Source organism: Mandrillus leucophaeus, unplaced genomic scaffold (assembly GCF_000951045.1).
Source record: "Mandrillus leucophaeus isolate KB7577 unplaced genomic scaffold, Mleu.le_1.0 Scaffold14, whole genome shotgun sequence".
NCBI lineage: Eukaryota > Metazoa > Chordata > Mammalia > Primates > Cercopithecidae > Mandrillus > Mandrillus leucophaeus.
In genome coordinates, this window is record NW_012101365.1 from 2,955,857 (window position 1) to 2,972,914 (window position 17,058).

Below are 17,058 nucleotides of genomic sequence, written 5' to 3' on the forward strand. Positions count from 1 at the left end.
GCTGCCTGCTGACAGTCTATCCTGCTGTCCAGTCCCCTGGCCGCAGACCCTCTCTCTTCCTCCTTCACAGCCTGCTCAGGTCCACTGTGACGGGGCGAAGCAGAGCTCCCCAGTCCAGGAAGCCCAGGCATCATCAGGCTCTGTGGCCCTGGCAAGTCCTGCCAGTGTCTAGGAGGTGACCAGGACCAGTTCTGAAAACCCAAGAAGCTGGAGCACAAATACCCCTTCCTGACCCTGCCACCTGCAGTGTGAAGGCTCCGAGCAGTGACTCCGAAGCCAGCCTTAGCCACAGTCAGCAGTGTCTCTGGGCAAGTTATCTAATCCTCCGTGCCTCTGCGTCTTCGTCTGTAAAGTGGAGGAACAGTGTCTACCCCGCAGGGCTGGTGCATGGACTAAACGAGGTAATACACAGGGGACTCTCGGGACAACAGAGCCCCTGGGAAGCACTTCATAAGGATTAGCCATTATTATTTCACCTGTGTTCTGTGTGTGGGGAGGGCAGGAACTACGGTCCCCACTGGCAGTAAGGAAACTGAGGCCCAGAAAGGAGCCACACCTGTGTCTGGGCCTCACCCTGGCCTCTTAGTTTCCTAGGCTACCGCAGCGTCCACCACACCAGCTCTCTACCTCAAGGTCCTCTGCGGTTCATGAGCACCTCCTGTGTGCTGGGCACTAGCGCAGACTGGACGGCTCTAAGGCGTAGCAGGAGAGCTTGGGCTTCACTGCATGCAGGTGGTTTACGGTAAACCCACAGTCTGGGTGTGGTGACTCACGCCTGTAATCGCAGTACTCTGGGAAACCAAGACAAGAGGATCTCTTGAGGCCAGGAGTTTGAGGCCAGCCTGGGCAACATAGCAAGACCCAATCTCTACAAATAATAATAATAAAAAAATTAGCTGGATGTGGTGGTGCTTGCCTGTAGTCCTAGCTACTCGGGAGGCTGGGGCAGGAGGATCATTTGAGCCCAGGAGAGGCCAGGACATTCAGCCAAGGTCACACAGCTGACACACAGCAGCCAGGTCCTCCACCTGCTTGGCTTGAGCCCTTTGTCCCACACTGGTTCCCAAACATAAATGTCTCAAGGACACCCAAAACACAGCCCACCAGCTGGCCACCCACTTGCCTTGGGACTTTTATAAAGAAACCCAAGGCTCAGGTGCCTGTTCCCCACTGAGAATGCCCCACCCACCATGACTCCTGACCTCAGCCCCTAGGCCCTGCCTTGCCCCTCATAGCCACGAGACTACCCTGTCACCCACTTTAGTACAAGATAGGATAAGTCTTGGTACCCTCCAAGAGTGCTGCCACCACCAATGATTACAGAGGGGCAGGAACAGAATTTGGGATACTGATTTGGGTTGTTTTTTGGGGGCTATATTTCTCCTCTTCTCTTCCTCTTTGAAGCAGGGGCTCTGTTCTCATGACTCGGGGGGCTGTGGCAGGACCCCCAGCAGAAGTTTTCTGCTAGACCCTGCCCTTCCTGGTTGAGATTTCTAAGGCTCCTTAGGAAAATGACGCTTGTGATGGGGGCCTTCTGAGGAAAGCTCAGGAGGGAGGAGGAAGGAGGCTCCCCTGTGTGAAAAGACAGCAGCCCTCACTTGGGGTGGGGGTCACATGAGCCCTGAAATAGCAGGGCCTCAGGGAGGCGTGGCCACCCAGTTCCAGACCCTCCAGAGACTTGAGGTCTCACAGGGTCCTGGCTGAGGTCTCAGAGCCATGGGTCGTGCCAGCACCGGGGGCTGGGGGTGGGAGGGCTGGGTGGTGACTGGTATGGGCCTCCCATGGGCCTTCGCCTGAGACGCAGGGTCCCTGTCTCACCACCTCAGACAGATAGATTCTTAGAAAAGCAGGACCACAGCAGCACTCACACACCTGGGCATGTCGCTGCCCAGCAGCAGGCAGCTTTACCTCACCTCCCGGAGACTGTGCCGTTACCCTCCAAGGAGGAGCAGCCCCTGCCTGCAGCCCCTGCCCCCCAGTCATGGGGAAGCGCTGCAGCATCCCACAGGCATGCCTGTGCCCAGCTGTGCACATGCCAGGCGTTGGGAGGCCCGGCCTCTACTTCTGCCCCTCATGTTTCCTCAGGCAACAACCTCTGCCCCCGTGGGGGTCGTCCATTTCACACCCACCCCCCGCTTCCCCTGCCGTATCCCACAGGCGATCCCCACCCCTCCCTCCACCGCCCCATATAGAGGCTCCTCACCCCATTTCCTTGGAGTGTGCACTGCCCACTTTGGGGTGCTCTGAGAGCTCTTCCCACGGTCTTAGGGAGGAAACCATGAATGAAGAAGCCAGGAGTGAGGCCTAGCCACAGCTGTGGTCCCTGCAACCCCAGCCCTGCCTCCTGGCTTGGTTTCTTTGAGAGAAAGAAGCTCCTGCTGCCCCCTCACCCCAGCCGGATAATTAACAGGCTCATCGGGGGCGCTGGAGGAAGCAGCCCCGGCAGGCAGGTGCAGGAGCCCAGCCTTCCCCAGCCCCCACACGGTTATCAGCCCTGAGTTGCATCCCGGCCTCAGGGAAAGTCGCTTCAATAATTTATTCGGACATTATCACAAACCCACTCCCAGCATGGTGGGAAGCGAGGGAAGGAAGGCACCGCGGCTGGAATGCCAAGCAGGGCAGCAGCCTCACCTGGCAGGGGGGCGGGTGCTGGGAATGCTGGGAGGAGGGCTGGTGCCTCCGATCCCGGGGACTGTCCACCTCTTCTCTTGGGCTCATCCATAAAATGGGCAAGGAAATACCTGTCCTGTTCCTCTCCTGAAGAGTAAAGAGAAAATGACGCCCCCGCCAAGCCTGGGCACCAGGGGTCCTGGGTCTTGGGGTCCTCCCCTGCCCTTCTGCCTGGTCTCAGCGGCAGAGCTGACTCCAGAGCCCACGGGGTCTGTCTGGCTCCCCCAGCCGTCCCTCTTTTCTTTCCTTGCACCATGCCAGGCACGAAAATGGGCACTCGAGGTAGAACCCAGAAAAAGGTAAGTCCCTGTTCTCATGGGGCTTTGAGATTTTGAGTGGACAAAAAGCATTCACTGAGATAATTTATGGAGCAACTGAAACAGGGTAGTAATGGGACAGGGTGACCTGGGATAGGGAGCCATCTCAGCAAAGGCTGGCCAGCCAGGGCCAGCAAAGGAAGGCTGAGCTGAGACTGAAGAGGAGTGGAAGATGTGGGAGGAGAGTGTGGGATAGACACAGCTGCAGGTGCCCATCCAGAAGAGGAAAGACACTGGAGTGACAGATCCTTAGGGCCCCGTAGGCCTGGTGAAGGCTGCATTTCCATTCAAAATGCCATGGGAAGTCATTGCAGGATTTAAGGTCAAGAAGAGGTGCCCTGCCCCTCTTAACATGTCTGAGGACTGAATGAATGAATGAGGGAGGGAGGAAATGGGTGATTGTGTGCATGAGTGGGTCCAGCCATGAGGACGCAGCAGTGTTGTCATCACCACCGTGATGAACGCCACTGAGACTAAATCTTTGCCCATCTCCTTGATCATTTTGGCAGAATACACTCCTAGAAGTGCCGATAATAATGATTTGTGGGACATGAGACAGCCCTTGGTGTCACAGAGAGAGTTGGGAGATGGTGGGGAACAGGACACTTCTTGCAGAAGGCAGGGCTACCCAGGCAAGGAAGAGGTACCCCCAGGCAGACAGGTGAGTCATGGCTGGAGAGTGGCAGATCTTCAGTCTTCACTGAGGCCTGGGACATGGCTGCTCCAGACGGCCTCATTTTGGGGTGCCAGCTCTGCATCAATGTCTCTAAGGGCCAGCCATCGGTCTCGGGGCCCTCTCCATCACCATCATCTCCACTGTATCATCCCTCCAGCACCCCACACTGACTCCTGCTCTCCTTCCAGGCCTCTGTCACCTGGGCCCTGGAGCCCCAGAAAAGAGGAGAGGCTGGATGCCAGCTTGAAGTGGGGCCTCCTCCATGAGGACTGGGGTCTTTTCCCCTCAGGACGGTGCCTGTCAGGGGAGACTGAGGCAGACCCACTGGCCCCAGGCATTTGTCTGTCCATCTCTTTCTTTCTATGGCCAAAGCCAGACAAGGAGCAGGGGCTGAGACCTGGGCCAGAGGAGCCTGCATAGATGGGTGAGAGTCCCAGGGAGCCCCAGGGCCTAGGCTGGGCCACAGAGTTCATGACCAGCTCTAGGTCCAAAGTGAATGGTCAAGGTCCGCTGTGGTCAGCCTCTGGACTCCTTAGCTAAGTCTGTGAGCCCCTCTTTCCTCATCTGTAAAATGAGAATAATGATCATACCTTCCTCACACAATTGAGATTATAAATATTAATAAATAAATGATAGTATTTATTATAATAATAACAGCTAACACTTTTTAAACACAATGTGCTAGGCACTGTTCTAAATACAATGGAAATAATCTCTGCAAAGTGCATAGCATGAAGCCTGGTCCTCAGTAGGTGCTTAATAAGTGCTGCATGGATAAACTGAATGAATGGAGTAAACATCCTGGGTTCTCGGGGACAAGCCACAAACTCACAGGTGAATATGCATGGCCTACTGTGCGCCAGGCCTCAGGCTAGGTATTGTGGATCTGCCTTCCCCTCCCACTCAGATGGCAGGGACGCTGTTGCAGACTGTCAGGTGTGGAATATAAAGAGAGAAGCCTGGGGCTGCTGTAAGATGTGTCATTATCATTTTAGCCTGTCTTCCCCACCAGGATGGGCTTTCCACAGACAACTGACCACATCATCTGATGGCGGCTGGGCCCTGAGCATGCCGCTTTGGGTGCAACGGAAGGGAATGAGAGTCTAATTTGCTCTGAATACAGCTCACTAGCAGCCTGGCACACACTCTGATCAAATATTTAGGTTCTCAGGAGCCCTGTCTGCAATATTAATGCAACAGGCCGGAGGCACTGGCTGCAGCCACGCCGAGGGCTGGGGCTTCAATAACAAACAAGGGCTTTGCACGCTGAAACATGAGCTGATCTGGTCCATGAGTAGGATAAAAGCACCACGGCAAAACACCTTAGATGCTTCCCCCATCACCCCAGCACGCGTGATCCGAACCCATCCACTGCAGTCATCAGCACGCCTTGCTGGCAGTCACGCAGAGACTTTTCGGAAGTTTGTACAACGTCTCCCCTGGGGCCTTTCCTTTCTGGAAATCTGGATGAAGGAAATAATCAGAAATGTGTTATGTTTAAGAATATTCATTTATTTATAATAATAAAGGGTTAAGAATATCAACAATTCTAAACAACAAGAGATGGGTTCAGGAAATGATAGCATATCCTCTTCGCAAAGTTGTCATGTAGTCATTAGAAATTACATTTGCAAACAGTTTTAATGACATAGGACATTATCATGATCCAATATTTATTTTATTTATTTATTTATTTTGAGACAGGATCTCACTCTGTTGCCCAGGCTGGAGGGCAGTGGTGTGATCGCGGCTCACTGCAGCCTTGACCTCCCCAGCTCAAGGGATCCTCCCCCTGCCTCGGCCTCTCAAGTAAGCTTGGACTACAGGCGTGTGCCCCTACCCCTGGGTAATTTTTGTATGTTTTGTAGAGATGGGATTTTGCCATGTCACCCAGGCTGGTCTCCATCTCCTAGGCTCAAGCGATCCACCTGCCTCGGCCTCCCAAAGTGCTCAGATTACAGGTGTGAGCCACCACGCCCAGCCCCAAATAATTAAGTGAAAAAGGCAAGACAAAAAAAATGCTATATCCAGTGCTAACACAATCGTTAAGATAACTGTTTACATAAACTTGGGCAAATTTCATCATCTCTCTAGGGATCTCTGTTTCCTCATCTGAAAACTAGGTGTAACACCTACCACATGGCTTGTTGTAAAAAAAAGCATAGGATACTATTTGTAAATGGCCTAGGATAGCGTCTGGTAGGCAGTAGACAAGCAATTCGTGGTACCTGTTACATAAATTTTAACAAGAAGGACTAGAAGACGCTATCCCCAAATACTAATGACAAGTTGTGATAAGTGATAAGACTGTAATCATTTTAATTTTCTTCTTTCTTTTCTGTTTTCCTTACGTTTTACAGCATGGTGGATTACTTGTACAGTGAGAACCTTTCTAATAACCTTTATGTTACTCATTCAACAATTTTTTTTTTCTTTTTGAAATGGGGTCTCACTTTGTCACCTAGGCTGGAGTGCAATGGCATGATCTCCGCTCACTGCAACCTCTGCCTCTTGGGTTCAAGCTATTCTTCTGCCTCAGCCTCCCGAGTAGCTGGGATTACAGGCATGCGCCACCAGGTCCGGCTAATTTTTGTATTTTTAGTACAGATGGAGTTTCATCATGTTGGCCAGGCTGGTCTCGAACTCCTGACCTCAGGTGATCCACCTACCTTGGCCCCCCAAAGTGCTAGGATTACAGGCGTAAACCACTGTGCCCTTCCTCGTTCAACAAATATTTATCGAGTGCTTACAATGTGCCAAGCACAGGGCTAGGCTTTGAGATACAAAGATGGATAAGACAGACAGAAATCTTTGCCCCTGTTGAGCTTAAGCAGGGGACGATGAACAACAGTCATAGCACATGAATAAATTGTGTAGCTGTTAGAAGGTTCTGACTTCTAACAGCTACACAATTAAGGAGATGTTAAGGAGATGGGGTGTGTGACGCTGGGGAGGCAGGGTGCAGTTTTGAAGAGTGGTGGGTGGGCCTGGCAGATATCCATGTAGAATATCCCAGGATGGCCCTGAGGTGGGAGCATGCTAGCAGGTACCAGGAGCGGCCAGGAGGCCAGTGAGATGGGAGCAGAGTTCATCGGTGGCAGCGGGGTAGGTTTCAGCTGAGAGCCACAGTCAGGAGTGAGCAGGGGGCCGTGCAGGGGAGCCGCAATCTGACTGGGTCTGAACAACTCACTCCAGCAGCCACTGAGCTGACAGGGGATTATCAGGTCCTCGGGAGGAAGCTGGGAGAACAGAGCGGCTGAGGGTCCAGGCCTGGGGGTGGCGCTGGGGCCTGGGAAGAAGCTGTGGTGGATACTGGAATCTGAAGGAAGAGCCCCCAGACTTGGTGGATGGGCGTGGGTGAGAGAAAGGGAGAACTCTAGGATGATCCCAACGTTTCTGGTTTGAGCAACTGGAAGGAAAAGCTGTCCCTGCAGATGGACTAGGGGATGAGGAAGGAGATGAGTATATTTAAAAATGAAACAAGGCACAGAGAAAGAGAAGTGTTTGATGTGCAAAGCTCCAGGGGCAAGAGGAACCCGGAGAGGAGCGGGCCCAAGTGCATGTGGAATGGCGGGAGGTGGATGGGGGGCTGTGGGGGCCCCGGCCCTGGTGAATAATGGAGGAGGCTGAGCCTTTGATGAGCAGCTGCCGGCAGCCGGCTGGGCAGCTGAAACAGCTTTGCACTGGGCCACTCCAGGCCTCCCAGGGGACACACACTCTTACCCGCTCCTCCGCTCACCAGGCAGTCCTCCTCTGCTCTAACAGAAGTAGTGCTGTGACTGTTCTAGAGGCTCAGAGCATCTCTAACACAGACTCCACCCAGGCAGGACTTCCCACTACAGTTTTCCTGCCAGATGACCCCCTAGCTGTGCCCTCACACCTCCAGGGACAGGAGGAGCGGGAGTCCTTCTATGGACGGGGGTGAAGGAAGTCAACCTCCTGTACTGTTATTCTGCCCATACTCCACCCTGGCTTTCCGGAGACTCTGCCCAGGTAAAACCCTCCCCTGCCTTTGATCAGAGGCCACATGGAGCCCAGAATGGAGAGGGCCGGGAGCAGCCCTGGACTTCAGGGACGAAGCCTGACTCAATCTTTTGTTTTGTTATTAACTTGTGGCTTAACCTGCACCCTCCAAATCTTATCCATTCACCGTCCCCCACCCACTCATTCCCCACTCACCCATCTAGCCAAGACCCAGGCAGAACTGATTTGGACACTGCTTTGCCACCTCCAAGTCTTGTGGCTGGGATACGCTTCTTGCCCTCTCTGAGTCTCAGCACCCCCCGCTCCACTGCTGGAAATGGGGGTATTGATCTGTATCTACCTAGTGGTGGTTGTGGGGAGCACCACAGGACACTTTGGGGTGTGACATCTCCCTTTCCTCCTACTTTGTCCAGGCGGGAAAGTTGGCTTCCTCTGTGGCATCCCTGGTCCCCCTCCCCCAGCACCTCCCCGATCCTCAGTAAACCTGCCTTCAAGCAAGGATGGGAAGGAGAGCGCAGGAAGGCACCCTGGCTGCTGCCTCCCCTTGGGGCACACAAAGCACTGCCCCTCCGGAAAGGAGCCAGAGAGAGAGCAATCCAGGCCAAGGACGAAGGCAGGTAAATCTCAGGAGGAAATTTAGGTAGCAGTTGACAGGAGAGCCTGAAGTACTCACTGAATTGTGTTCCTGGCAAGGAAAAGGGCTTTGTTAACTGTGGAGTGCTGGACCAATACAAGCATTGCTCTTGTTATGCCTTTTGTCTGTTTAATCCTCAGAATAATACGGTAAAATGGGAGAGGCCACTGCACTCATTTAGAGAGGAAGAAACCAAGTGTCAGAATAGCAGCGGACAGCTGGCACTTGGTTCCTCCAGGGCACCTTAGCCACTTCCACCCGTGTCCCTGTTGACCCCTCTCCCCAGTGAAGCCCCACCTGGCCTCATTCAGGAGGCCTGGCAGGGCTGGGGAGCTCGGCGCCCTGCTGAATACCACAGTGCTCTGATAGCCCAGAGCGTGCCACTGCCTCCAGTTCCCTATGCCAGACAGGTCAAGTCCCACCTGTGAAGAATGAAGATTGAACCTTATGAATGTCACTCGTCACGAGGCAGTGGCTCCCCTTAGACTGCTTCCTGCCTAAGTTCTTGAAAAGCAATTCACTGTGTGTCAAGTGACCACAAGAGATACGTGGAAGGCTCTGCCCTGAGCTGCCCTGGGCATCTGGCTCAGACGGCAGGACAAAGTGCAGTCTTTCATTAAAGCTGGGGAGGGTCGGGAGCGGTGGCTCACGCCTGTAATCCCAGCACTTTGGGAGGCCAAGGCCAATGGATCACCTGAGGTCAGGAGTTCGAGACCAGCCTGGCCAACATGGTAAAACCCCCATCTCTACTAAAAATACAAAAATTAGCCAGACGTGGTGGTGCGTGCCTGTAATCCCAGCTACTAGGGAGGCTAAAGTGGAAGAGTTGCTTGAACCGGGAGGCAGAGGTTGCAGTGAGCCAAGATCATGCCACTGCACTCCAGCCTGGGCGACAGAGTGAGACTGTGTCTCAAAAAAAAAAAAAAAAAAAAAAACAAACCTGGGAAAGAATGCTGCCCACGGTCTGGGCTAGCCTAGATCCTGAGACCCTGGACCCCGAGACCCTGAGCAGCTCTACAGCCTGGAAGGACCCAGCGTTCAGTCCCCAGTCCTCAGCACCCCTTTCAGGCAGGACATCCTTCCCCAGGTGCCTCGGCTCTAGTGGCCGAGCCCAGAGCCCTGCTTCCAACCCTCCTCAGGACCATCTCTGTCCCCAGCAGTACACCCTGCTGTGCCCAGCTCAGGGGATGGGTGGGTGGGCCTGGTCCTAGTGACCTTAACTGCCAGGTTAAGGGTTTCAGACTGAATGTGAGAACAAGGCAGGGGGCAGGCAGGGTCTCGGTAGGCCTGCTGAGGGTCTAGATAGGTTTGGGGAAGGATTAAGGGAATTCCTCACTTCTCTAGCGTGGATGAGCAATGGGTTACCCAGGGGAGCAGGAAATCTTGCCTTTGAGGCTGACACCAGGGAGGCCAAATTTGAGCCCTCTCAAATCCCTACCTTGATGTTTTCTGTGCCATAAATAGGACCTATTCAAACATCCTTCCACCTATTCATTCAACCCATCCATCCACCCACCACATACAGAGTCTATCCTCTGTGTCCGGCAGGGGGCTCTGTAGACCTTGGCCTGAGGGTGGCTTTGTGAGGCCCCAGAGGGCAAGTCTATCATCCTGTGTCTAGACACCACCCAAGGTAATAACTGCTGTGTTTAAGGGCCACTGGATGCCATGAGCTGTGCTAAGGGTTGCATATATGTATTCTCAGCACAGACTCCCACAACAGTCCCATGAAGCAGAGCTGGTAGCCCATTTACAAATGAGGGCCCTGAGGCTGAGAGAGTTTAAATGCCTCATGTAAAGTCCTGCCATTCATAAGTGGCAGGATTAGGACTTGAATCCAAGTCCATGTGACTCCAAAGCCTGGGCTCTCAACTCCTTCTAATGCCTAAAATGTGATGGGGCTTTAGAGGGAAGGGGTATGGATCTGGGCGCGTGTGCTTGTAGATTTGATGCGTAACATACAGGCCACGTGTTCAGTGCCTGCTCTGCCGGACTCAACCACTTGTTGAGTCCCCCTGCAGGGTCACGGGTGGGGGCTCAGGGCTCCTGCTGGGTGCGGATGATCCATGAGAACCAAATCTGGAAAAAGACTCCTGGCATATTGTAGCGTGAAGTGGTTTTTCAAGTGGCCAGATTTAGTGTTCCCAGGTTGGAGAGAGGCAGACACCGTGCATTAAAAATGACAGTGAGCAGTGTAAATTATCAGGCACAGTGCTTAGGTTTATGGACTTTGTCCATAATTCTCGCTCGATCCAGTGTGATCAGAAATGAAATACGTCCAGGCCGGGCCTGTTACTGTGTGTGGGCCTGGCGTCTTCCGGCTTACTTATCCTTCCTAATCCACTTTGTAATTTATGGGGCCCGCCAAAAAGCCGCCTGCCACAATGCCTCCCGGATTTTTTCAGCTGAGGATCATGTCTCCTCCCTTGCCATCAGGGTGCAGAAGGCAGAGACAGCAAAATTCTTCTGTTCAAGGTGTAGGGAGGCAGGTTGGAGCTGCACACGGTAAACTCTGGCACTACCCCTCTGTGGTCAGATCCCTCTGAGAACAACTCAGGAGATTAACTCACAGTGGCCTTAGGTGCCTCTGAGCCTGTCGGTCTCCACTCCCCCATCCGAGACTGGACTTGATGACGCAAATGCCAACTCTAGTTGCTGGGTATGGCTGCCTGGAACAGAACTGACATTGATTCAGAGGGGCATCGGCTTCATGGGAAAGATGCCTGTTTGATTAGTAATGTCTGCCATGGTCTGGAGATGCAGGGAGTGATGCTACACACACCGTGTGCCTGCTGTCCCTAATAGAGTCCCCCAAGGGCCTTTCACCTCTGACATCGTGGCCTCTGTTGTGCCCTGTCTGTATAATGGAGGTGACAATTGATATTCCCTATTTGTAAACATGGGAGTTAGACCAGGAGAATCAAGGTCTTCCTCTGTGCTCCTACAGCATTTTGTCCATGCCACTGTTAGCCGGTACGTGCGCATGCTAGCCTGGGGTACTCTGAGGGCTGGCGTCTGATTTATCTCGGGGTCCCTGGCAACCAGCACAGACATTCCCATAGAGTGAGCTCCAGTGAATGTTGATGAATGGATGGATAGATGGGTGACTACATGGAAAAATGCATGAACGAATGGATGGGTGGAAGGATGGATGAATGCATTGCAGCCTCACAGGGTGTTAGTGGAGATTGACCCCATGCTGTTAAATGTCTGAGGAACGGGGAGGCAAAAGGAATGTGAAAGATAAGATGCCAGCGTGTTCAGGACGCTGAACAGGAGCAACAAGGACGTGAGGCTGGGATGTGGAGGAGTGTGTGGGGGTCTGAACCCTGTCCGGGAGATAAGCTTGCCTAGGCTTCAAAAGAGGGCTGGCTGGGGGTGGGGGCTGCCTCCAGCAGAAGGCACAGGGAACAGGGCACGGGCACTGGTGATTCTGGTTTTGTTTAGCAAACTATGACTGCCCTTGTTGCTTTCTCTGATGATCTATGTAATGAATTTTCCTGATAAAAACATTCACGCAGAACAGTGCAAGTACACAGAGCAAACAAAAATCACTCCAGATCCCACCACTGTGAGGGAATCAGTGGTAAGACTTGGGTGAACCTTTTTCAGAGACTTCTCTATGCACCTAAATATGTATGCACATGCATATATATTATACAAATACAAAGCTGCAAAAATGAGGCACTCCTCTGTGTGCTGTGCTATAACCTAATTTTGTCATTCAACGGCGTGTTAAAAATGTATTCATCTGTATCATCATTTTAAAGGTGAAGAAATTCAGCTCAGAGATGGGAGGCCATTCGCCCACATATCTACCCTGTGGGTTTTCTCTCCCTCCCCCAGCTCCTTCTTTCCTTCCTTCCTTCCTCCCTTCCTCCCTTCCCCTTCCCCTTCCCCTTCCCCTTCTCCTTCCTTCCTTTCTTCCCTCTTCTTTTTCTTCCCTTCCCTCCTTCTTAAAGGAATAAGTTCACTGGAAGCACGGAAACAAAACTCTAAGTCTCACCATAGAGTATGTAAATGGTTGACATTTTTTGTTTGTTTGTTTAGAGACAAAGTCTCGCTCTGTCACCTGGGCTGGAGTGCCATGGCACGATTTTGGCTCACTGCAGCCTGGACCTTCCAGGCTCAAGCCACCCTTCCACCTCAGCCTCCTGAGTAGCTGGGACTAGAGGCATGCACCACCACATCCAGCTATTTTTTTGTAGAACAAGGTCTCACTAGGTTGCCCAGGCTGATCTTGAACTCCTGGACTCAAGCGAATGGATGACTTTTACATGCTGTTTTCATTTGACTCTGTACTCCAAAAGCGGTCAGAATGAAATATGTAGTGCTGCCGTACTGTTACACGTAGATCTGCGTCTTTTCTCTTCTTCTGAAGAGCACAAATGCTTAATTAAAAGTGCAACAGTGCATCCCTGAGACTTGGGAGGTGGCAAATGTGATGCAGCAGGGCTTGAAATGTGCTTTGCAGCAAGGCTTGTTCTGTGTCACTGCTGTTGCTGGGGAAAGAAGATGCCCTGGATGGCCTGCTGGTCTCAGGATGAGGATGACAGACATGGAACGCAGAGCTGCTCCAGCCAACCCACAAATTTGGGAGTGAGAAAATAATGTTTATTGATTTGCACCACTGAGATTTTGAAGTTGTTTGTTCTGCTGCAATAGTTGACTGATAGATCAGGAATGGACCGCTAAGTAACTCAAGCTCTCGGGTCTCAATCCCCTCATCTGAAAAATAGAGATAGTAATGACCTAACTACCGGGCCATTGTATGAGTCAAATGGGTGACTAACTGCACAGTTGGTAGTGAGCACTCGATTCCAACTCTTGTTAGTGCCTGACCTGCGAGTGATGTTTTTCAAATCACACCACCCACTAATGGACCCGGAAATTGACTTAGTGCGTCACCACAAGGGTTTTCTTTTGATAGGATAGACTAGAAAGAGATTACACTACTTTGCAATTAGGAAGGGTAAATATTGTTTCGTGGGACTGCTGTTTCAAGGCGTGTGTGTAAAACAAATTCCTTTCTGTGTGTCACAGTCAAAAAAATTGACAAGCCTCTGCTGAGCGTGGTCGGACTGTTTCCTTCCCTGGTTGTTGGTCCTTGGCCAGGAGACAGGAGCAGAGGTGGGGTGGGAGCAGGGGAGGGACACCAAGGGCAAGTATTAGGATCGTCATTTTCAACGAATATTTATTGAGCTCCTCCCAAGTGAGATAGTGTCATGTCTGGCACAGAGTCTGCACTCAATAAACAGCAGCCATTATTAATATCATTATGACCGTGCTGTTCCCCGTGTCTCTCTAATTTTCACCTCATTCATTTATTCTTTTGCTATTCAACAAACATTGACTGAGTACAGAGTGATGGGGACATAAAGATGACCCAGGTGTAGCCCCTGCTTCTGCCCAGAGGCTGGTTTTTGTGTTGATTGACTTGTGTCCACCCTCGTGAGGGGTTAAGAGCTCCAAATTGGGAGCCAGACAGCATGAATATGAATTCCAGCTCCTCTACTTACCAGCTGTGTAACCTTGGGCAAGTTACTTACCCTTTCTGTGCCTCATCCATAAAGTGCAGACATCAGTAATGAGGTTACTGGGTGTGTTAAATACTCACTTAGGCAAAGCACACAGAATGCTGTCTGGCCCACAAGATGCACACAGTGAGGGTCTGTTGGCTGTTATTACTGCTGTCAAGGTTCAAGCGTGTGACTTGGAAAGAACCCAGGAGATGTGGAGCCCAGGATGGTGGCACGCTTCATCTCAAGTGCTGGTGGCCTGGAATGCTGTGCTGAGAAGGATTCTGAGATTGGATCTGGACTCAGTAAATAAAGTCTTGAGTAATTAGGGATGTTGGCATGGGCAAGGAAGCGAGAATGGGGGTGCACGTTTCACCTACTTGCCATCCCTGATCCAGCCCAACCTTCTGCCTTTACAGATAGAGAACTGAGCCCTCAAGAGAGGAAGGCACATGCCCAGGTCACAGCTGGCATTCTTCTGGGATGGGACTTCTGACTTCATCCAGGGCTCCTGCTGATGATCCTTCCACCGTGGGAGAACCAGAGGAGCAAGAAAGCATTTTCCAAGGCGCTGCTGGAGCCTCTCCCCCTTGGCACCCACTCCTCTAGGAGCTCAGTAGCTTGCACCAGCCTTAATTGAGCTAGGGAACATTTGAGGCAAAATATGGCCCTGCAGAGAGCAGTCGCTTGAATGGCACTTTTTGGGATGATGAATGTACTTGTTTGGATTTGAATGAGGCAGAATCAGCAGATACGGTATTGCACTGGAAACCGATGGGGTGGAGAACTCTCCTTTTTTCCCTTGAAAAAGCATGATTTTTTATATTGCAATTAAACAGTCCTTTGGGCTGATTTTGCTTCTCTACTGCTGACATCGAAAAATGCCAAACAAAGATAGCGGCTTTCTCTCCTTGAGATGCACCTCCAGCGATGGGGAAGCAGCTGCTGCTGTCGCTTGGGAAAACAGGGTGAGAGATGCCAGCTCTGGGGTCAAGGGCTGCTGACATCCTCTTGGGAAATGTGGCTTCCTAGCCTGTATGCACATGACCTCCAGGTATTTGAGGGGCCCCAGCCCAGGTTTTCCCATGAAAGATCACCAGCCCATGCCACAAGTTACCTTTTCTACCCTGGAGCCCATGAATGACCCTATTTGCTAAGGACCCCAAAGACTGTGTATCTGAGATTCCCCCCTGGGAGCCTAAGGTTTCGAGGGCTGGACCTTGCAAATGGTCCTTATTAGGGGTCACTTCAGTCTTGTGGGGGCCATCAGCACTTGAGGCTTTTGAGTGTCCAATAACCGAGTCCCCTTCCATCTGCAGAGGCATTTCAAAAGAGTTGAGATGCAGGATCATACATCCCACTGTAGGAATTGAGGCAGAACAGGTGCTCTTCTTTTGGCCAGTGCAGTGGCTCACGCCTGTAATTCCAGCACTTTGGGAGGTCGAGGCAGGTGGATCACTTGAGGCCAGGAGTTTGAGACCAGCCTGGCCAACATGGTGAAACCCCATCTCTACACAAAATACAAAAATTAGCTGGGCGTGGTGGTGCATGCCAGTAATCCCAGTTACTCAGGAGGCTGAGGCATGAGAAATGCTTGAACCTGGGAGGTGGAGGTTGCAGTGAGCCAAGATGGCGCCACTGCACTCCAGCCTGGGTGACAGAGCGAGACTCTGTCTCAAAAACAAAAACACAAAATAGGACAAGTGGTCTTCTCCCTGAAATCTGGGACATGGGCTCAGCTGGGAACCATGCTGGGACCTTGACTCCGGAAGAAAGGACCATGTGAGGTGGTGGCGAGAAAGTAAACGGTGGAGGTTAAGAACATGGGTTCCAGAACGAGTCAGTGGGTGGAATCCTGGCTTTCCCACTTACCGGCTGGAATCTTGGCCAACTTGTTTTGCCTTTTATGCCTCAGTTTCCTCATCTATAAAATGAGTTAAAACAGAAGAAGTCTTTAGCACATGCCTGGGCCCCAGGAGGGCTCTGCGAAGGTCAGCTGTTGCCGGTATTTGTGATGGTGACAATGGCAGTCTCACAGAGGCAGCTGAGTCGTCTGTGTGACTCGTTCCCATGGTGAGGGGCTGCCAGGCAGGGCCACTATAAGTGGCTGGTTCTAAGGTACAGTGGTGGCTGAGTCCTCAGTGGCCTGGCCAATATCCTTTCAACTGGAAGCACTTTTCCTGCTTAAGTTGGTTACGTCTGTTTTTGTGGCCCTTAACCAGGACCCTGACTGGTCCACACTATAATTAATCCATAGCACTGTTTAGAGGAAGCTTCAGAATCAATTTGTGTGGTCAGGGCTGCCTTGGATTAAGAATGTAATATCCGTTATCTGCTTGAGCCTTCGCAACCCCCGGGAGGGACACAGCACCTTCTGTTTTCCACTTGCTCGGTCAGTACTTGTAGATTCACAAATGAGATAAGAGACAAGAGGACTCGCAGTCAATTAAAAGAACTTTGCCACCAGCTGAGTATAACAGAATCCTTAGCAGACCTCAGTTCAAATCCTGTCTCCATCACTTTCTTTGGGTGAATTACCCCGTGCTCCCCGGTCTTGGTTTCCTTATTGGTAAAGTTAAAAGAATGATAGCCAGAGAATTCCAGAAGAGAATACTGTAATGCAACATGCTGGCAATGTTGGTGGGCAGGACAATGACTGATCTCACTAAAGAGTTTGTGGTTCTTTCAGAGGTTGGGGCAGGAAAAGGGCACTGGGACTTGGGGGCAGGGGTGTGGGCCTGAGGGCGGGAGAGACCTGTGCTGGGCAGAGGGCCTACTCCACTCCCTCCAGGACAAAAGCGTGGCGTGTGTCACTCTTGGCTTTCAGTATGCTCAGGCACTCAGTGGTCCGTCCCAGGACTGAAGTGTTCCTTGGGGCTTGGTACCTGTAGGCTATCTCAGCCACCTGGCTCCCCTCGGCTTCTTGTGGAGAGAAGGGTGAATGGGCTTCTATTAGCCAAGCGAATCCCAATGGTTAGAAGAAATGGTTCTGCTGTAGTCAGACTGTCCAGATTAGAATCCTAGCAGCACCACCAACTTGCTGTGTGACTTTAATCAAGTTAATTCACCTCTCTGAGCCATAATTTCCCTATGTGTCCCTCACAGGGTTTTTGCGAGTATTAAGCATTTAACACCAAGCCTCCTCCAGATCTCTCCCAGCGCTGGAGGAAAGGAAGCTCAGCTGGAGCAGGAGTGCAGCTAACAACAGGACTTGGCTTGCTCTGGGCTCAAGGGAGAGGCCTTGTTGAGGTTCACTGG